The sequence below is a fragment of the Eublepharis macularius genome, chromosome 6 (genome assembly GCF_028583425.1).
Source record: "Eublepharis macularius isolate TG4126 chromosome 6, MPM_Emac_v1.0, whole genome shotgun sequence".
In the NCBI taxonomy this organism is placed as follows: Eukaryota; Metazoa; Chordata; class Lepidosauria; order Squamata; family Eublepharidae; genus Eublepharis; species Eublepharis macularius.
In genome coordinates this window covers 1,371,399-1,394,098 of record NC_072795.1, presented here as the reverse complement: position 1 = coordinate 1,394,098, position 22,700 = coordinate 1,371,399, and the positions used below count along the sequence as shown (strand labels likewise).

The 22,700-nt window shown below is 49.1% G+C and overlaps 1 pseudogene; it reads right to left on the bottom strand.

Annotated features, from left to right (window-relative positions):
• LOC129332117 (probable cation-transporting ATPase 13A5) overlaps positions 1-22,700 on the bottom strand; it is a 51,059-nt pseudogene that overhangs the window by 10,801 nt on the left and 17,558 nt on the right.

The following is a 22,700-nucleotide window of genomic DNA, read 5'->3' as shown; positions in this document are numbered from 1 at the left end:
AGTGGAACAACACCAACAACCTCCGGGCCAAAGACGCTCCTCCACTCCTATCCGAGGGAGCAGGGGGGCTGGATATGCTACTCGTGGAGCAAGAGATGCTAGATGGCAACAAGGGCTGTGTTTGCAGTGTGGCCAGGGTGGTCATTTTGCGGCGCAATGCCCTTATCGGCCTGTGCAAAGACCTCTGCTCCAGCTAAGACGCCCATCCTCCGCAGCCTACCCGGCGCCACCGCGCCCTACCCCAGCTCCGAGAACCGCAAGAGGTAGGGGAGCGTCGAGGAGGAACCCCCCCGAAAGAGGACTAGAATTGGAAGAAGTTATGGAATACGATCCGACAGCCCTAACCGGGGGGGGGGGAGAATCCAGAGAGCCCCGCCTCGGGAAACGAAATGGATCTGTCGTAAAAGGATCCAAACGGCAGATCAAACCTCAGTCAGTTCCGGTTCCAAACCGACCTCCTGGGTCCATTCTCTTCATACCAGTAACTTTGGTGAATCCTGACAAGAAAATGCACATTCGCATACAAGCCCTAATTGACTCGGGCTGCTCCAGAGACATTATCGCACCAGCTCTAGTAAACGGACTAGTGCTTCCTGTGAAAGATCTGGAAATACCCGTAATTTTCGAGCAAATGGATGGCACTAACATGAATCCAGTTACTACCGAAACCACTCCGGTCATAACCGGCATGGGGCAACATTGGGAAGTAAGATCATTCGTCATTAGTGCCACGGCAAAATACCCCTTGATCCTGGGAAGCCGGTGGTTATGCGATCATAACCTGTATATCAACTGGGCAGAGGGAAGCATCACGTTCACCCATGAATCGTGCAAAAATCATCGTTGGAATCAAAACTGGGGTATTAACCCTACTATAACTGAGCCTGCTCTCCTCACCCAGGAAGAAATTAACCAAATACCCAAGCAATACAGAGCATACACCCAAGCCTTCACAGAGGAAGAAGCTAATACTTTACCTCCTCACAGGAGGACGGACTGTGCCGTGGAAATATTACCGGGCGCCGCGCTGCCCAAGGGCCGTCTGTATCCCATGAGCCCTAACAAAAGAGAGGAGCTCCGCAAGTTCATAGACTTAAACCTTCAAAGAGGATTCATTCGCCCGGCTAACAGCCCCCACGCAGCTCCTGTGCTTTTCGTCAAAAAGAAAGACGGGGGCCTAAGGCTGTGCACGGACTTTAGGGGTCTCAACGCGGTCTCCTCCAGCAACGCCTACCCCATCCCGCTCATCAGAGATCTACTCAACGTCGTGGCTCAAGGTAAGGTCTTTACGAAATCAGACTTAAAAGACGCTTACTTCCATGTCCGTATCCGAGAGGGGGATGAATGGAAAACCGCTTTTAACACGCCCCTCGGCCAATATGAATATTTGGTTATGCCATTTGGCCTGGCCGGGGCCCCTTCGGTTTTCATGTCCATGATCAATGAAGTGCTGCATGAATTTCTCTACAAAGGCGTTGTAGTGTACCTAGATGATGTGTTAATTTATTCGGAGACTGAGGAGGAACACGTGGACCTTGTAAAAAGAGTCTTAACCACTCTCATGAATAACAAACTGCCCATTAAGCTCTCTAAGTGTGAGTTCCACAAAACAGAACTCACTTACTTAGGCTACTGCATTTCCCAGGAGGGCTTGAAAATGGATCCAGGCAAAATACAGGCTGTATTAAATTGGCAAACCCCCGCGACCCGCAAAGAATTACAATCCTTCTTGGGCTTTGCCAACTTCTATAGAGAGTTCATTGCGAACTTCGCTCAAATCACGCTCCCCCTAACCGAACTGTTAAAAACCAAAGACAAGGGGGACCAAGCTAAAAACCGAGTGCAAAAGTGTCTTGGACGCCTGACTGCCAAGCCGCGTTCCATCACCTCAAAACGCAGTTTGTTTCAGAGCCCGTTCTACAGCACCCCGATGAAAATCGCCCCTTCATAGTGCAGGTCGACGCCAGCGACGCTGCAATTGGGGGGGGGTGCTGCTACAGCGGGGGGCGGATGATAAACTCAGACCCTGTGCCTTCCTATCCAGAAAGTTTTCAGAGGCGGAAAGGAATTGGAATGTGTGGGGAAAAGAGGCCTTTGCTGTAAAAGCGGCTCTCACTACCTGGAGGCATTGGTTAGAAGGAGCCCGTCATCCATTCGAGGTCTGGACGGACCATAAAAATTTAGAGGCCCTACGCAGCCCTCGCAGATTAAACACCAAGCAATTGAGATGGGCAGAATACTTCTCCAAGTTCGATTTCACTTTAAATTTTCTCCCCGGCAAAACCAACTTCTTGGCCGACGCGCTATTGCGCATGCCCCAACACAAGAGCAAACGGGAGGAGACAATTGACACGGTCTTTTCGCCTATGCAGTTGGGGGGCGTGGTGACCACACGCAGTCGTGCAACTCTATCCCCTCAACCCGATCAAGGGTGGAGACAAAAACTGAAAGCTGAAGTGGAGAAGGAGGGGGAGGATGTGCCCAAAGACAGACTGCAACGTTCCGATCAAGGGGAGTGGCTTTGGGGAGATCGTTTCTATGTACCCAAAAGTTTAAGAAAAGAAGTTTTGCAACGTTGTCATGATGCTCCCACGGCGGGGCACTATGGGTACTTAAAGACGCTTCACTTAGTGCAACGCCAATTTTGGTGGCCGGGCATGCGCAAAGACATCTCCCAATATGTAGCGTCTTGCCCCATTTGTCTCAGCGCCAAGTCCCGAAAAGGCAAACCTCCAGAACTCTTACAACCTTTAGAAACGCCAAGTAGACCGTGGGAAATAATCTCTATGGACTTTATCACTGACTTACCCCCCTCAAAGGGGCACTCCTGTATTTTAGTCGTGGTTGATTTGTTCTCCAAGCAAGCTCATTTTATACCTTGCACCACAATTCCCTCTGCTAGAAAGCTGGCCGACATTTTCATAAAAAACATTGTAAAAATACATTCTTTTCCATCCAAGGTGATCTCGGATCGCAGCGGACAATTCGTTGCCAACTTCTGGCGGGAGCTTTTACAACTGCTGGGTATTGAACAAGGTTTGAGTTCAAGCCATCACCCGGAAACAGACGGTCAGTCGGAAAAAACTAACCAGATATTAGAACAATTTCTACGCTGTTACATTAATTTCCAACAGGATGGCTGGTTTGACTTGCTCCCCTTAGCAGAGTTTTCATATAAAAACAGCGTGCACGCTTCCATGGGGGAAACTCCCTTCAAAGTCATCTATGGCTTTCACTTCAAGCCATTTCCATTTGAAGCGCTCCCCCCTCCTATTCCAGTTTCCAAAGACGTCACTGAGTGGTGGGGGGAGGCAGCCCAACAATGGACTCAAATTAGAAAACACCTCATCAAAGCCAAACAGGATTACAAAAAGTACGCTGACCACCACCGTGCGGCGGAATGGGAATTGCAACCTGGGGATCTCGTTTACCTTTCTACAAAGAACTTGAAAGTAACCAGCCGCAAGCTAGCGTTAAAGTATCTGAGACCTTTTCCTGTTCGCAAAGTAATCAACAAAGTGACCGTTGCCTTGGATTTACCAAAGAATCTACGCCACGTACATGATACCTTCCATGTTAGTTTATTGAAAAAAGCCCCTTCTGCAAACCAATGGCACACCCGTGCCCCTCCCATCCCTACGTTAATTGATGATCAAACCCACTATGAAGTTCAACAAATATTGGACTCTAAAATAAAACGAAATCAATTGTTTTACCTCATCAGATGGAAGGACTTTGACTCTGGGTTCGATGAGTGGGTGAATTCTGTACATGTCCATGCTCCTAGATTAGTTAAAACATTTCACTCCCGTTACCCACATAAACCTGGGGGGGGCATCTTAGAGGGGGCAGAATGTCAGGTTCAGAATGCTGTATTGTACTGCTTTGCTTAACCGACTCCATTTTTAATCCTTTCAGTGTTTAAGTGCTCTCTTCACAGGTGCCAAGGTTCCCAGGCAGCTATCTCACAGAAGAGGATTGTTTTGGCTACCGATGTTCCACCAAGAACCGGCCTTGGGAAACTTTCGCTATCCTGACTTCAAAGGGGTTGTTTTGAGAACTATGGGGGGAGGCTGGGCCTACTGTGATCTGTTACTTTGTACCTCATGCTTTGCTCTTCATTGGTAACAATGCACATGTACCATCCTGAATATTGCATTCAGGCTAGTGGACTATAATGGACTATTTTTCCAGTAAAAGCCTTTTGGAAACAATGGACTGTTGTCTGATTGCAGGAGGTAGTCTGGAGTAAGGACATTATCTAGCCACAGTTCTGACAAGCTATATATTTTGAACAAAATGCGTCGTTAGTGGTAAATGGTGACTTGACGGAAAAATTTGAGGTAAGAAAAGGTACAAGACAAGGATGTCCACTTTCACCGTTATTGTTTGTTATGGTGTTGGAAATACTTTTGAGGCAAATAAGAGATGATGACAATATTAAGGGTACAAAACTCAAAGGGTTTTCTTATAAGTTCAGAGCGTTTGCAGACGATGTAATGTTTATAGTAGAAGATCTAATCCAGACATTACCAATATTGTTATATAAATTTAAAGAGTTCGGAGATCTGGCAGGATTTACTATTAATAGATCAAAGTCAAAACTGCTCTGCAAAAACATGACAAAAAAGAAACAAGAACAATTAATGAGTGTTTCAAAGTGTGAAGTGGTTCAGAAAACGAAATACCTGGGGATAGAAGTATCAGCTAAGAATATAGATTTATTTAAAAACAATTATGAAAAATTGTGGTCGCAGATAGAGAGAGACCTCTTGAAATGGAACAAATTGAATCTGTCACTGTTGGGACGTATCTCAGTTGTTAAAATGAATGTACTACCGAGAATGATGTTTCTGTTACAAACTATTCCAATTGTTAATGAAGCATTTTGATAAATGGCAAAGAAGGATCTCAGATTTTATTTGGGCTGGGAGAAAACCGAGAATTAAGATGAAGGTACTGTGTGACGCAAAAGAAAGGGGAGGCTTGCAGTTACCAAATTTGAGACTGTATTATGAAGCAATTTGTTTGGTCTGGCTGAAAGAATGGGTCAAACTATATAATTTTAATGTATTGTCGAAGGCTTTCACGGCCGGAGAACGATGGTTGTTGGGGGTTTTCCGGGCTGTATTGCCGTGGTCTTGGCATTGTAGTTCCTGACGTTTCGCCAGCAGCTGTGGCTGGCATCTTCAGAGGTGTAGCACCAAAAGACAGAGATCTCTCAGTGACACTGAGAGATCTCTGTCTTTTGGTGCTACACCTCTGAAGATGCCAGCCACAGCTGCTGGCGAAACGTCAGGAACTACAATGCCAAGACCACGGCAATACAGCCCGGAAAACCCCCAACAACTATCTAATTTTAAATTATTAGCTTTGGAAGGGTTTAACAACTTGTTTGGTTGGCATGCGTATTTATGGTATGAGAAATATAAAATGGACGGTATCTTTCAACATTACTTTGTAAGAAGGAATATCTTTATGATTTGGCAAAAATATAAGAAGTTTTTGGGTGAAAAAAAACCTATGTGGATTGTACTGGCGGAAGTGGTGAACCCAAATATGTATTATAGACGGGAAGATTGGTTAACCTATAAGGAATTATTGAGTGGAGAGAAAGACACCCTCAAGATAAAAGGTAAAGATGAGTTACCATTTGAGTATGGTTGGTTACAATATAGGCAAATTAAAGATGTATTTGAAACTGATAAAAGAAATGTAAGTTTTAGAATAAAAAATACAGAACTAGAAGAGATTTTGTTTGGTGAAGATGTGAAAATGATTTCTAAAATGTATAAAATTTTGCTGACGTGGTATACACAAGATGAGGTTGTTAAAACTCAGATGGTGAAATGGGCAATAAATTTTAATAAAGAAGTTACAATGGAAAGCTGGGAATTTTTATGGAGGAATACTTTGAAGACATCCACATGTAATAATCTGAAAGAGAACGGATATAAGATGATTTATAGATGGTATTTAACACTGAAAAAATTAGCAAATGTAAACAGTGAAATGTCAAATAAATGTTGGAAATGTAAAAAACATGAGGGCTCTTTTTATCATGTGGTGGACATGTGAAAAGGCCAAAATGTTTTGGTCTAAGATTTATGGAGAAATGCTGTTAATTATAAAATGTAATTTGTTGAAGAGCCTGGAAATGCTGTTGCTAGGACTGAATATGCAAGAAGTTAAGATGAGGGACAGAACTCTGTTATATTATATGACTGTTGCAGCAAGAATTTTGTACGCACAATGATGGAAACAAGGAGACATACCAGAAGTTGAGGAATGGACCCAAAAGCTGTTGCACGTGGCGGAAATGGACAAACTGACAAGGAAATTGAGAGAGCAGAATCCGAATGAATTTTTAACAGATTGGAAGAAACTTAAGGACTATGTGGAAAATAAATGGGATGTGAGAGGACAGCTGTGGACTTTAAATAGTTATTAAGTGATATGAGCTATGAGAATGAACATGGGCTTTACCTTTGATAATACGGACTACATAGAAATTAGAGATAACGATAAGAAATTAAGGGGTTTTAGTGCTGTTGGAAGTCAAAAAGGGAAAAGGGGGAGGGGGAAGGGATGGGGGGCATATACTCTAACAATAAGGGTGAATGAGTATGTATTGTGTATTGCATTGTATGTTAACCCATTCAATAAAATCTTTAAAAAAAAAGAAGAAAGAAATGGCTGGACGGGAATGCTCTGAATGGGCCAAATCATGTCCTGAGACGGACGGCTTGATTGTTGATTGCCTTAAAGTACTCTGGCGGGAAAGCAGGCCGCTGGTCTTTGTGGCACTCGAACCCCACCCCCTCCTCCAAATCCGTTTGCCAGAGACAAGAGAGCAACCCCACAAGATGCTATGCCCTTTCTCATCCCACCTTCCAGTTGCCTGGAAAACACTGTGTTCCTTCAGCCAAGGATTACAGTCTTAACTGGGAGCTGCTCTCTGGACAAGACAAGGGACTTACCCACAAAAGGAGAGATGTCGCCACTAATTGAATCAAGGCAAAGAGGACCACATATTTGAACACCGCAAAGGAGGCCACAAGGGAGGCACGGCCTTCTCTGTGGGGGTTGGAGGAGAAATGGACAGCCTGTTAGAGGCCTGCAGGAGCTGCTCTGACCACACACAAGATGGGGCACTGAGAGCAAACAAGCCAGCCCTGGGAATATCTGTGGTCCTTCTGAGGCCTTCCTCGCTCTCTGGAGAAGGTCAAGGGGCTCCTTCCATGGCATATGCCCTGTGTCCCAGCTCTGGCCATTCTGCGACAGACAAAGCGGCCCCTGGCCTGGGATGCCAACAGCCAAGAACAATGGGACCAGGAGGAGTAAGCCTGCCACGCCAACTCTCTCCCTGTCCACGGCATGCTTGCCACACCTGTCCTCCAAGAAGCTGTGTTCTGCCCTCCTCCATTTTATCCTCATACAACCACCCTGCGAGGTGGCTCTCCTTGCTTTTCATAAACGATGCAAAGCCAAACTATTTAAAAAGGCTTTTAACTCAGATAGGAGTGCTGTATTGTAGGGAGGGGGTCTCAGATGCTTCGCTAATGAGTTAGGGACCATATGTACTCCTATGTACCACCAGTGCTCCACGTTGTCTAATGTTAGTCCTAGAATTGATTACGTTCTGCTTCGGTATTTTTTCTACTCTGTATTGGAGTCTTGCTAATACTATGTCTTTTAAACGTGTATCTATTTACCCTAGTACTGATTGTACTAATCTCATACTGTGTAATCTGCCTTGAGTCTCAGTGATAAAGGCGGACTATAAATGACATAAATAAATAAAATAAATAAAGGGCTGAACCTTCCCCAAATATCTGGCATGGCAATCCCAATGTGAGGGAGGCCCCGATAAACCTGATTTCTAGAGAAAAGCTCCCTTCTCAGACTTTCTGGCCCCTGGCCCCTTTGACCGTTTGGCCCTCCGAATTGAAGCCGGTCCCAGGACCTGCTGGCTCCGCCATCTCCCTTCAGGAGCCACACCACCACCGCCACCACCAACTCGGTAGAAGGAGGGAACGCGTACCTTATCAGTTCCGGCACGCACTGGATGTTGGCAGTCTGGGAAGTGAAGGGCGAAGCCACCGAGGCCTCCTGCTCAGAAAGGGAAATCCCGGCATGGGCCATTTTCAGAGCCTGGAAGAAGAGGAAGCGGAGAAGGAAAGACCCGGAGGCAGCCAGCCCTCTTGTGTCTCCAGGTAGGATGCGGGTGCCTTGGTTGAGCTCGATGTGTGGGCTGGAAGCCCTGGATCTCAGGCCAGGGCCAGGCTGCCTCCCCAGAGAACCACTTGTGGAGTGGAAGTCAGAAAAGGAGTCTAGGGTTGGGAGGGGGGCATGCAATTTGGGATGTATTCCATTTTGCTAGGACACGAGAAGACCTGCTTTTTGGAATCCCTTCCTCAATCTGTGGTTGTACTTGAAGGTACTCCTGGGAACATGTTGTTTTTAATAAATGCTTTCTAATTTTTAATGCTGATAGCGGCTCCTCTATACCACATAGACTGCCGCCACTCAAACACGCTATTTGAAATGGGCACGAGGAGAAGGGTGTGATCTGTTGGGAAAGTGCTGATTCCCAGTTGTGCACAAGTGCAGGAAGCAACCCCTGGTCACCAAGTCCTGGGCAGAGGGAGAGCTGGGCACAAGGCAGGGGCTGAGAAGGGCAAGTCAGTGCTGGAGAGCTGGGAGCCTTGGCCCTCTCCGTGGGTGATTCCTACCAAGATGGCTGGGGGGTATTGGAAGAGGGAGAGAACGGCCTCCCTGAGGGTCAGGAAAGCCAGGTGGGTGGCATATGCCAGGTGAAGACTTGGGTGCCCGTTGGTGCCCACGCACCTCAGTGAATAAGACACAGCAGGGCCCGTGGGTCAGTGGGGCTGCTCAGTCACAAAGGGCAGGGCATTTTTCCAGGCCAAATGAATACATAAATAAATAACACTTTACACTTTTACAGTCTCAGAATTAGGGCTTCAACCAGAAACCTCAAATTTTGTAGATGGCATCATATCTGATCTGGAATTCACCATGTCTAAGCTGCAATTGAGCCATTGCACTGCACAAATATGCAAAAAGGTTAACATTATTTTGTGCAAAACAAGGGCTGACCTCTGAACCTCCAACATTAAGTTTAGAGGCGGCCACCTCAGGAAGCTCATCTTGGTGGGAACAAGTACATTTTCAAATCCTGAGTAATTAATCCACGATACCCTCTGAAAAAGAAATATACCCTCCACCTCCTTCCAACACAAACATCCTTTTCAGCTGCACACTCAGACCTGCATCTGTGGTTTAGCTTTTGACAAACACACTATGGTAAATAAACAGATGTGCTAACAGATGACTTAATCTTACTACATAAAAGGTGAGCTGTGTTCCCGACGATTCATTTTTTATCCTGGCACCAGGCCCTAGCGTGTTCCTGGGCTCTGCACCAGCCCAATTTCCACCCATTTGAGGCTGAAATTGGTCCACTGCAAAGTGCAGGAACACTGTTGGGGCGGTGCATGCCCCCACACGAGGCCCCGCTAGAGCCCACTGTATTGTTCAACACAACAGGCTTTGTTGCTAGTAGACAATACATTACATACATAAACTAACTTTTAAAAAAATGATGCCCCCAAATCTTTTCTCCCCACTCCAATTTTTCAAAACAATTTCATTCTCTTTGCCCATCATGGAGGGGCAACAATATTTATAAGCCAAAGAGAGGGCCATTGGAGGGCAACCTACCCCACAGTCGTTGGCTCCGTCTCCACACATCCCCACATAGTAACTGGAAGAGAGGAAAGAACACAAATTTTCACCCAAACACAAAATTCACCCAAATCGGAGAAGTGTGCACACGCACACTCACACACCCCTATTTTGCCACCCCAGCACACACCAACAGCCCTGCAGGGCCTGCCAGCGATGCCAGGAGAGGGGGCATCTCCACCTCTTGGGTGCTCATGGTGAGGAGTGACTGGTTTCCCTGGGATCCCTGGAATGCCAGCAGCTGCCAATGGTAGCTAAGGGCCTGCTGGCACCCTGGTCGAGCCCTTCACGTGACTGAGCCTTGGAGCTGGGAGGGGCAGTGGGGTGTTATACAGTGAATCTCTCGCCTTCCTGAAGGCAGAAGAGAGGCTTCTTCAATTCCCTCATGGAGATCTTAATGTCCAGGGCTGGGCTAGCCCTCCTTTGGAGGTATGCTGGTGTTGCCTGGAGTGACCCAGGAGCCATAAGGAACCAGGCAACACCACCTGCTCACCTCTGGAGCCTGTGCTGTCAAGAAGGCTGCCAGCCAGAGACCAAGGGCAGCCCAAAGTCCACCCCGTGGCATCCCTTCCCCCCCTGGCCCAAGAAGACTGGAAGCTGCAGAATCAGCCGCCTCTCTCTCTCCTGCCAAACTCCACCACTATGTACTGCCTGTTGCTCTAGACAGGATCCTTCTATGTTGTCTACTGTCAGTCCCTAGAATTGCTCATGTTCTGTTTCAGCATTTCTTTAACTCTGTATTGGATTCTTTCTAACGCTATGTCTTTGTAAACTTGTGTTTATTTACCCTATGGCCTTGTTTATTGAAATGTCCTTGATATTGACTGTGCTAATCTCACACTGTGTTATCACCTTGGGTCACAGAATTTCTCTATACAAGACACCTCAGAGCGTGTTTGCCAAGTGTAGGGAGACACAATGTTAGCTGGGACGCGTAGTTTAAAAGACAGCTGAGATCACTCCTCAGAGGGTTCGTTAATTTCATTTTTGCCTCCAGAAGGCTCTGTCAATTCCATCTCTCCAGTCTAGAACTGTGAGGAACCGCAACCAGAGGGCAGCAAGGAATGGAAATGGGCTGGAGCTGCCTTCCAGAGCTGGTCTTGGACCTGGAAAGGTTCTAATGGGCTGAAGTTTCCCTTCTGGCATTTCACAGCCCCTTCACACAGCTCCAGTGTACAGTACAGCCTTTGCCCTGCTGCCGGCTCTGCCTTTTCAAACTGCCCTTCCAGGCTCACATTCCATCTCCTGGCACATGATCTTTACATGTCAGAAGTCTCATGCAGAGGGACTCTCAGTGAGAAAGGCAGGCTATAAACGGCATAAACAAACAAATTTTGGCAGGGGGCTCCAGCAGACACGCTTTGAGGCAAACTGGGAATGAAAAGAAAAGCAGGCGAGTGTGGACTGGGAGGGGGACAAAGGAGAGGGCTTCACCTGAAGCCAAAAGTTGAGCTCAACCAGGCCAACAAGGTCACTCAAGCTAGTAGCCCACAAAAAGGCCAACAACTTCCATGAACCTAGGTTACTCATCTGTGGCCTCAAAGAAGAACAATATTTTAAAACACTTGGGTATAACATCTTGGAGGTGTTTTTTACTTGCCAGGTGGAGCTCCAAATAGGAACAGCTTTCCTTACCTGAGTGGCTTGTCCATGGAACAGGAGAACTAATGGTAAAGAGGAGAGCTCCTCTGAGCAAGTGCAGAGGGCCAGTCCTTCAACACTGAACAGCCCATAAAACCGACCCACAGAAATGGGCAGAAAACACGGCAGTGATCACCCTGCCAGTGCAGGGAGACTTTCTCATCACCCCTAGGCCAGCCTCCCCAGCCCAAGTGGATTGAGAGACAGAGGAGGAGCACCAAGTGACGCGCAGGGACCCAGGGCTTCACTCTCCCTCTCCCACACACACAGTCCCCATTACAGCAAGGAACCTACTCTAGCTTCTGGAACTCTTCCACCAGGCTGGACTTCTGCCCTGGAGACATCCTGGCAAACACGGTCCCGTTCAGAAGGACCTGTCGAAAGGCAAACGTGCCGCTCACAGCCCCGAAGTGCGTTGAGCGGCAAGAGAGCCCCGCCTGCCTTCTTCCCAAAGGGATGGGGAAGAGGGAAGGGGGAGCCCGGGGCTGACTCTCCCGCAGCCGGTTGCCCCCCACAGCTTACCTTTGGCACCAAACCGCTGAAGTGTTTCAGGAGGACCTGGTAGGACTTCCCATTCAAGGCAAAATGGAACTCCCTGGGAACAGCCGTGTCCTCAATGGAAATGCCCAGATCCTGGAAATCGGGGGAGGATTACTCCAAGGGGCAATCCCCGCCCTGCGCACCGGTGCAAGTGGGAAATAGAGCAGGAGGGGGGCTGTTCCGGGCCTGACTGCAGCTCAGGTCTCCCCTCAAGTAACAAGCACGTAGCCAGTTTCTGGGGAAATCCGCACCCATCTCCCGCCTTTCCTCCTGAAGTGGGGTTTTTCTCCTTGTTCATCTGGCTGGGCAATCGCCTTCTCCTTTTACAAAAGGATTCAGGGCCCTTTAATTGCTAGAATCTGTTACAGAGGGTGTAACAAAATGGATACCAAGGGTGAGAGGAGTGCTGGTTGCAGTTGATCTGTCTTAAGAAAAGGGAAATGTTCCCCATGAGGTTTGATGGGCTGTGGGGCCAGGGAGGGGCCTGCAGGTGTCTTGGCCTGGGATGCTCTTCTTCCTGGACTACAACTCCCAGCTGCCCCCGGGGCCAAGAAAGGGCGGGAAAAATAAGGGGCGGAGCAGCCTCCACAGAAAGACTCAGCAGATCCTGAGGGAAAAGTTAGTCACCTTCTTGGTTGGAGAAGGAGAGGCTCCTGCTGCTGGGTGAGACCTGGGTGCCTAGGCCCTAAATGGGGGTGGGGGTGGGGGTGGGGGCTGGGAGGCAGCAGAAAGGAAAGAAAGGGGGGGACCTTCTTCCCTGAGACCCCCACCCCACCCCCTTAAGGCAGAGCAGGGAACAGTGTGGCAGGGAAAGCAGGCGGTGGTCCTCCTCTGTTTGATTTTCTGCCCTGTGGGGTTCTGAAAAGGGGGGGTCTACCCCCCTATGTGTGGTGCCTTTACCTGCTTTGTATACAGTGTTCTGTATATAGTTATTAAATTATACTTTTTTGGAATATAAAGGACCTTGTGGTGCTCTGACTACGTAAGCTCCCCCACTTGGCACGTTACCAGGAGGGAGGGAGCCCAGGAGAACTGATCAGGCCAGACCTTGGTGGGTTGCCAATTCTCCAGGGCCCACCCAAAGATTGGGGAATTCACTTCCCAGCACGGAAATTCAGCCAGAGGGGTCTCACTGCCCCTCAGTCAGGCAGTGTACAAACCAGTGAGTGGTGGCAGCGACGGAGAGTATGAGCCATGCCCACCAGGGACGGTGGGAGGCAGATAGTGGGGCTAGCAGGCCATTGATGGCGGCTCAGTTGCCCGGACTGAGAGCCAGCGCCCGTTCCGCCACAGAGGGCATGCCTGTGAACCTGGGAACGGGCGCTCTGTGGGCAGCTGCCATTGTCAGAGGGCCTGATCCTGGGCCTTCGACATTGTTGCTGCTGTCTCCGACTCTCCCTGCTCTACCCTCAGGGACTCTGGCCACTCTGGTGCCCCATGGAGCTGGGAAAGTCATGCCCTTGGCTTTCCTCTCATTTTTGGGTTGGTCTGGGTGGTGTGAGGGGAACAGAGAGAATCTCCCTGGTCATTCTTAGCAGTCCCGTCACTGAAGCCTGCTTCTCACCTCCCTCCCTCCAAAATCTGTAGGGCTGGATTCAAAACAAGACTAAGGAAGATGTGAAGAGGGTGAGGCGAGGCTTTTCTTAAAGCTTTGCTGAGGCCACGGCCAGCCCCCTATGGCTGGCATCAGGGAGGGGACCCAGGGCCCCACTCTTCAGGCTTCATCTCAAGTTTCCTTGTTTGCACCAAACTGTCAATCAGCATTCCTGCCCAGTGCTGCGTGACAAAATGCATCTATCCACCACATCTCAGGCATGACACTGTATGCCTCTTTTCCAGAGACGGTAGAAAAACAGAATGCCCTTGGGAGCCTGGAATTTTTTTTTACTCCTAATCATTCTCCTTTGGGATTTTGACCACCTCCTGTGGAGGATCTGGTGACAGGGAGGGGCAAAACTCCCAGGGCCCAATTCAGCAGGGGAGGGGAGGTTCATGGACCTGGTATGCAGCAAGTGAGGGCCAGGGACTCAGGAGGACAAGCTGCCCTTCAGCCCCCAAGTTTACTGCATCCCAGAGAATTGCACAGAGCTATCAACACCCTCCTGGATTCCCTAACTTACTTTCTTTTCCCCAGAGTGCTGATGCATGTCTTCCACTAGCTGCCAGCTAATGGATGCTGGGATGGATCCCTCTGGCTCACTTGCTTCCACGAGGATCACTCTGCTGCTGCTGGAAATCATCCCAGAATTCTTAGCGATGGTGATGGCCGTCTGCAGATTGTCACCTGGAAAGAAGCAGCAGGGTAGGTTTCAACTATGTTTTCATTGACCCATTGGTCTGTATCTCAGAACTAAAAAAGTCCAGGTCTTTCCAATCTTTGCTGGCCAAAATCAGCCATATCAAAAAGAGAGAGAGAGAGAGAGAGCTAAACTCTCCTGTAAACTTGAAAGCTCATTTGTGGCCTGTTCTTAGCCCTCAGAGTGATGAGGAAAATCCTGATGCCGTAGTCAGCCAAAGGCCAATGGAGGTCATAGTACCCAGCTAGAGGCTGCTGAAAGGGGCGTGAGACGGATCCTGGCTGGGCCACAGGAGATAAAGTCATGCAGTATAATGGGTTGGAGCAAAGTAAGAGTGGGCTACGCAGCACTGGGAGGGGGAGAGATGCAGGGAGGCCTGTGAGGGGTAAGCACCAAGATGGACTCACAAAAACAGAAGGCTGGACTCGAGAGGGAAAACCATCTTATATTTTCAGTGCTGGAAACCTAATCATTGTAACCACAGTCTGCTTTCCAGAAAGTAGCCATGGGGAGGTTCAGTGGTTGAGCTTACCATCCCTAAAACACAAACGTGTGATAGATCATCCCTGTACCAGCTAATACGAGTGAAGCAGGAGACACAGCAGTTATGTGGTGTCTTTAAATGGGAATGCAGACACAGAGTACTAGATGTGCAAATCTGTCTAACGGGAGATATAGTTGCCTATTTCTTGGTGGTGGTGGTTACTATCCAAAGAGTGATTGGTAAACCCCTGGAAGCAAAAGAAATGGTTGCAAGGCTAAGCGGAGGCCCAAGATGACAGCGGGGACTTTTCCCGTCTCCTGGGTCCCAAGTAGAGAAGGGCACGAACAGCAATACGAACTAAAAAACCCACGAACAGCCCAATCTGCTGTTCGCAAACAAGCTTTTCATGAGGCCCCATTCTAAATGAACAGGTGGTCGTTGCAAGCCTTGTTTGTTGCTGTTTGTCAAGCCAGACAGTCTGGCACCTGCAATCAATTCCCTTGGCAACTTAGGCAGGGATTGACTGAACTCTGAACTCCTGCTGTTGCCCTGGAAACCCCAATCTAAGCCCAATTTAGCTTGATAGGCAGGTCTTCCTTCCAAGTGTGAACTGGAGCTCCAGATTTGTTATAAGAAGGGAACAAAGACCAGGAGGGAGGGGGGCTCCCAGGTCTGGCTTTCAAGGAGAGACAGCTGCTGTTAGAGAGACAGGGTGAGTGCATTGGAGCTTGAATTTTCTTCTACTCCTTCAGGTTCCAGGGCTGGTGCCAGGCTCTGGGACCAAGCTATTATTTATTATTGGTATATTTCTTGCTGCCTGCTCGAGTAGGGTTTCTGGGAGCAGTGTGGTAGGGATCTTGATGGCAGGAGGAGAGCCTGCTGGCCCTCACGGACAACCAACATGTTCGTGAACAGGATCATGTTCGTCAATGTTCGTTGTTTGTGGATGGCAACGAACACCATGTCAGGGTTTTTTTCTGTTCATACCCATATCTAGTCCTGAGGGGATGAGGCTTGCAAACCCTCCCTTCACAAGATAAACAGGGAGGGTCAGTGCGGGAAGGCCAAACAAAACAGACAAGTGTTCACCTGCTGGCAGAAGACGAGGATCAAGAGGAATAGAAGAAGCTCTCTGGGATGGAAATTCATAATTTTGGTGCCACAACCAAAAAGGCCCTTCCTTGGGCTTCCACTCATGTAAGCTAAGACTATTGGGTGTGTGTATACCAGGCAGAGTTTCCAAAGATGACCAGAGTGGCGGGTAGGTTCATTTGGGAGCACAAGAGTCCTTCAGATATGCTGGCCCCCAAGCTGTATAGGTCTTTAAAGTTCAACATCAGCACCCGGAACTGAGCCCAGGAGTATATTGGGAGCAATGGGATTCGAGAATAGGCATATACAACATGTTTTCAAAATTGTGTTTATTGCTTAAATGTGAATCACCATGGCAACGATTACTATGAAATAATGTGATTGATGCTAATTAAGAGATCAGTGTTTTCAATGTTACACATTTTAATTTGATATCTAAATACGCTGGTGGTCCAACAATTGTTATTATAGGAGACTGTTTCTAACCAAATTATACTCCTCCTTTGCTAATTTCAAGGTTTATTTTTCCTACCTCTTAGATGGCAAAAATTAAGATAATGTGTTAAGGTAACGGGGTCTAGCAGTTTGATGCTCTCTCTTATGTACTGTGCATATTTGCAGTTTTGCTTATAGAAAAGTAATGCACATGTACTTATATATTCTATACATAAGCCATTAAGTACAATTGTTTATGCCATTTAAGTGATGCATTTTATATAGCCAAATCAACAAATAAGCTTAGGGTTGATAGGAAAGCAAGCAGCTAATATAGGGGATATATTTCAATTTTTCCCCAAATGTCCATTCCCACCCTCCCCAAAAAACCTAGGAGTGTTTTTCCTTTAATACCTTCCAAATTTCTGAAACGCATCCATCCTTACCTGTGACCATCACGCTCCGGATGCGGGCACCCGTGAGTTCCTCCAGGACGGGTTTGGTCTCGCTCTTCAGCCGGTTCTCCATGACCAGAAGGCCCAGGAAGGTCAGGCCAGACTCCACCTCCTCCCTTGGGCAGGTCAAAGGGAACGAGGGGAGGGTCACTTTCACAAGGAAGAAAGACAAGCTTCCCTGTGTGAACTCATATGGCACGGGGGTGGGGACAGAATAATGGGCAAGAAGTTCACTCCCCCAGGGCCGGACCCACAGCCCCACCCAGATCCTCCCCTCCTCCCCCAGCTGGCTGTCCAGTCAGAGCCACAGGCTGGTGTCCTGTGAATCAGGCGCCGAAGAAAAGGCTGGTTGCACGGGCACATCAGGTCCTTGGAGAAAGGGTGGAGGACACATTGCAGGAAGTAGGTCTGGGGGCTCAGGTCTACATACTCTAACTTGTCTTGATTGAATGCACTAAAAACTCGGCAGGGCCTAAGGGCCACTCTGCCCATGAGCAGAGCTGCTGCTTCCTGTGACCCTGCCCCGGACAGCCTCCCCCTTGGCTACAGGAGAATCCCAGCAGGCCTCACCTTTCCAAGCCGTCCAGATCTGCACCCTCGCCCATGGCCAGTGCCTTCTGTGCCAGCGCAATGACTCGGAAGCCTTGTGATGTGTAGACTTTGAGCTCCTTTACGAAATTCCTTGGAACTGTCGAGGGGAAGAGGAAGAAATTCCCACTAGAGAGAGAAGCGCACAGGATGTGGAGCCTGGACTGAGGATCATGGCGCCACTCCGTCTCACGGTCACACAGCATCCGTCCTTGAGGCACGCTTGTACCCAAGGGGCACTGCCCCAGTCGAGTCCCCATGCGGTGTGGGAACAGCTGTGCCAGGGACTCTTTCTCCACGAAATATGGCTAAGGAAGCGGGGGCCCACATACGCTCTCAGACTGTCCAGTCAGAGGATACCCAAAGGCACCCCCTGCCTCTGCTCTCTCTCCCTGTCTCTCTGCACCCCTTTCACAAGCCAGGAGAGGGAAATGGGTGGCTAACCCTCCTTACAACAGTCTTCTCATCTGGACATCTCATGGTGGGCTTGCTAGCAAACGAGTGGCTTAGAAGATGTGGAACTGCCTGAAGCCTGGCCAAGTAGCCTGTGGCTTCTGATCAACCTGTCAGATCATGAAAGTCCAGTTACTTTGATTTCATCTCCCACCCCTTGATTACAAGAATGTCAAGTTTTCTTGGCTCAAAGGTTTTATTGAAAGATTATATTCAGAGTACAGGTGTCCATGAGTATTCCAGAAGCAGGATAGCTTCGGACTGAACAAAAGCTTTGTTGAGAATGACGGGTTAGTTAGAAGTAGCAATACAACAAACATCCCTTCCCTGCCTCCCTCCTTGTGGCTCGTCTGCGGAGGCCTGGGAAGGAGCAGGACTCCCAAGGTTGTTGTCTAGTCTGGGTAGATAACAACCATCTGGGAAAGCAGCTGAATCTGCAGGAGAGAAACACTGAAACCTGAGAAAGGTTAAACACTGAGAAACATCAACACCAAGATGGCGTTACTCTGGCTAACTAAATTAACATCCTGACACAACCAAGCCGGGGGAAAATCTCATCCAAATGAACTGGCAATGGTTGCAAGAGGGCATGTGGGTTGCTTTGCTTTAGCAAGCCCAGCCCAGCCCAGCCCAGCCCTACCATCATGGAGAGTAACATGAGTCAGGCTGAAACCAGCTGACGTCTCTCACTTGGTGGAAGGTGCGCCTCTGCCATAGCTTGGCCAGCATTGAGGTCTATTTCTGGGGAACTTCCTGGAAAGAGAGCTAGGACTGCCTGGCACAACAAGCCAACCTGCAGAACATCCAGGATTTATATCTGTAATTTAGGACGATTTGATGGCGTTGTGCTTCATCTGTAAGCCGCCTCAAGCAGCTCTCTAATGAGGTGGCACTAAAGAGGCCCAAAGCAAACAAATAACCCGTCAGGGACAGATCTAGCACCGCTGGAACCACTGGTTGCCCAAATTCAGCAGGAGGCTCATTGCAGCTGGCAGAGCAACCTGGAAGGGCACACCCATGTGCTTGCTGTCTGGTGCCTCTTTTGTGAACAAATGCCCACTTCAGTGTGGCTGGAAAGCTGCCAGCAGGAAGTCCTCTTCGCCCTTCAGTCACCACAAGTAGGCAAGCACCCAACTGTGCCCTCCCATGGCTAATTAATCTGGGATCCAGCAGAGCTTCATAGCTGTGGTTTATTATTTAACACCAAGTGGGTCTCTTTCGTGATTTCCTCCCTAATTTGCCAGCCCTGCCTCTCACCGAAAACAATAAAGAAGATTGTGGGACAAGCTCCAAGCATCCAAAGCAAACATCACAATTGCCTCACTGAAAGTCAAAGAAATGGCATGTGAGCAAAGGGCTCCTGTACACGTTACCGTTGTGTAGGAATCGCATGGCAGTGACATCACGGCTCACTCCTACACCTCACAGCAAATGTTCAGGCATCTCCCAGCACTCGTGTTCATCAGAAACATGACTGGAAATGTGTACTCCCTCCTCCCTGCTGTGTCCCGACCCTCGTGACCGTGGTGTTGCCCACCTAGTGGGCAGAGCTGCCCTTGCCTGGAGCCAGAAGGGACCCTCAGAGCTGCCCGCCCTCCCAGCCTTTGGGGCTCTCTCTGCCCGTACCAGTCTCTGCTGTGCAAAAGCTGGCCACCATCTCCGGGGCTCCTTTCATGTAGAGGTCGTAGGAGCCCTTCCCGAGTTCCTGCACAATGACAGACATCCTCTGGAGAGAGGAGGAAAAAGGAAACTGGCGCAAGATCGCGATTCCTTCCACGGAGGCCTGCAAAAGTGGGGTGGGGGGGACAGGGAGAGCTTAGTCAGGGGTCTGCAGGCAAGTGGGAGGGAGACATACTGGGTTGGACCCACTGATCTCTTCTGCAAACCGTGGTGCCATTCGCAGAACAGGCTCACAGCAGCAGAGGCCACATCTATCCCTTTTTAAAAGATGGTTTATCTCCCAGCAAGAAATCCTAGGAATTGCACTGCTGTGAAGCATCAGACACCTGCAGCCCCCAGAGTTCCACGGGGACATCATTCAAAAGCCAGCCTGCACTAAAATATTTACCCTGCCCTGGGGAAGAAGCATCATTCCTTGTTCTTGCTCCCATCCACCCATCTTCATGAGTGCACATCCCTCTAAGGTCTCCATTCTATCTTTACCACTGTTTTCTTCTCCCCTCCCCAGAAAATCATAACCTGCCCTTTCCCGAAGGCCGAAAAGGGGAGGGATGGCAAACCCCGTAACAATCTGGTATGAAAGAAAGGGCAAGCCCACGGGGAATACAATGAAACAATGCTTCACAAAGTGTTCAATTTTTAAAGTGCCAGTGATGTATAATTTAAACATTCATACAAATATGTGCAGTTCTTACAGGAACAAGAATGAATCCAATATACAGAAAGTGCATTCAAAATTATTGCAACATGTCCGGGTGTAATAAAGTTTGTATAAATTTAAATCCTTGCATTAGTCTCTTTCCTTCTTTCTGGTGTCCTTTCCATGCACAGAGCAAACCCGGACATGTTGCAATAATTTTGAATGCACTTTCTGTATATTGGATTCATTCTTGTTCCTGTAAGAACTGCACAAATTTGTATGAATGTTTAAATTATACAGCACTGGCACTTTAAAAGTTGAACACTTTGTGAAGCATTGTTTCATTGTATTCCCCGTGGGCTTGCCCTTTCTTTCCCGAAGGCTAGCTGGACCTGCTTGGCTCTCAGTCCCCCTTCCAGCATGGGATCTGATGGCAGGCAGTGGCTTCCCAGTGAAAGATTCAGCGCGTACCTGGGAAGCGGCTGGTCCCGGCTTAATAACTGTACAGGAATCTGCTGTGCTGGTTTTACTGGGCTCGGCACTGGCCTCTTCCATTTCCTGTCGTCAAAAAAGGCACAGGGATCAGGGCAGGAATCCTGGATGCTTTCCAGTAACTCTGCTTCTAGTCAGGGGGTTGCCTGCCAGCAGGCTTCAGGCTGAAATTCAAGGCAGAACAGGGCAGCATACTGAAGCACTTTCTGAAAACCGGGCAGTGCCCCCACCCCTTGAGTATTACGGGAGCATCCAGTTGGCTTCCGACTGTCCCCACGAGTCCTTTCAGTTGGAGGCCCAGGCGTGTCACAGCAAGTGCAAACCACAGCCTCAGGATTCCGACACCCTGCCAGGCTGCCACCCTCTCACCTGCCAACTCCATCCACGGTCTGAAAGAAACGGGGCTTCCCTGCTGCAGCTCAAGGGACTTGCAACGCCTGCCTCTCAGCTCTGGCCTGAGATCCAAATGCCGCCAGCCAATAACCCCAGCACACCCATCCTCCTGAGGCATGGCTCCAAGCAGCTTTGGGATTGAGCTGCTGGCCCACTCTGGGCACCTTGCGAGAGGATCCACTCAAAGCGGGTGTCCTTGGGGCATGCACAGATACCCCTGTGTCCCCTCCAGGATGTGTCTCTATTGCAGCCTCCCCAGCCCCCCACCTGGAACTGGAGGCAGCTGGGGAAGTGCAGTTCTGCTCCCAGCTGCTGCTACCATTGCCCTGTGACCCTCACAAGCACCTGCTTGGCAGCACCCACCACAGCAAGGCTGAAAGGAGGCTTGGCGGCATCTGCCACACACTCCAACACCAACCTTAACCCTGTCCCTCTTACCTAGCGTTGCCAGGTCCAGGCTGGAAAATTCCTGGAGATTTGGGGGGGGGGGTAGAGCCTGGAGAGGGCAGGGTTTGCAGAGGGGTGGGGCCTCAGAATGGTATAATGCCATAGAGTCTACCCTCCAAAGCAGCCATTTTCTCCAGGTAAACTGTTGCCTGGAGATCTGTTGTAATTCCAGGAGATCTCCAGCCACTCCCTGGAGACTGGCAATCCACCCTATCCCACGGCCCACCCCACCTGCCAGCAAACGGAAAGGCCAGGAAGAGAGACAGCCTTCATTTGCAGCTCCTTCCCTTCTGGGTCAACTGACTTCTTCTGCCTGTACAGCTACCAGGTCAGAGGACTCACCCAGCCGGTGCCCTCAAACATCTTCAGGTCCAGCGGATCTCCCTGAATCTTCCCCTCCAGAACCAGCAGGGAATGGCAGGTGGCCATGGCGATGCAGAGCGGACCCCAGGGCAGTGGCGAGCCGGAGGAGAAGCTGTGGACATTCTGGAAGCTGATACAAAGAGGAGGAGCTGCCCTTGGTTGCTTGGCAGAGGGAAGAGTTTAATCAGCACACAGGGACTCCATGCTCAGGGCCTGGCTGCTAACCAGTGGGCTACATCCACTACAAAGAGGAGACATTGCTCCGGAGGCGCACAGAATCGCTCCATTCCTTGATGAGTCCAGGAACTGATACCTCCGCCATGCACCCAGGCCCACAGAGATATGTGGACATTTGTGGAGTGGCAGGGCCGGGCAGGCTGTCCTGGAGCTGGGCTGAGCCCCACTGGCTGGGTGGACCACGTTAATTAAATCTCTTTGCAATAACATTTTCTTAAGAGCCATTTTCTCCCTGACCTGTGGCAGACCTTCAGGCATGTGGGCTCCCCTCTCCTTTCCACCTCATAGATGCAGAGGAGTTAGCCATGTTAGTCTGTGGTAGCAAAATCAAAAAGAGTCCAGTAGCACCTTTAAGACTAACCAATTTTATTGTAGCATAAGCTTTCGAGAATCAAGTTCTCTTTGTCAGATGCATGTATACATGCATGAATGTATACATGCAGATGATACATGCATCTGACGAAGAGAACTTGATTCTCGAAAGCTTATGCTACAATAAAATTGGTTAGTCTTAAAGGTGCTACTGGACTCTTTGATTTTGCTTTCCACCTCAGTCATTGGGATTGTGAGATTGTGACAGTCTTTGCTGTGCTTCGCTGTCTGGGTGAGGAGCAAGAGGGTTTGGGGCCTCCCTGGAAAACAGGCACGGGATACTGAGTGTCTGTTGCAGAATTCTTTCATGTGTGCAGGCTGAA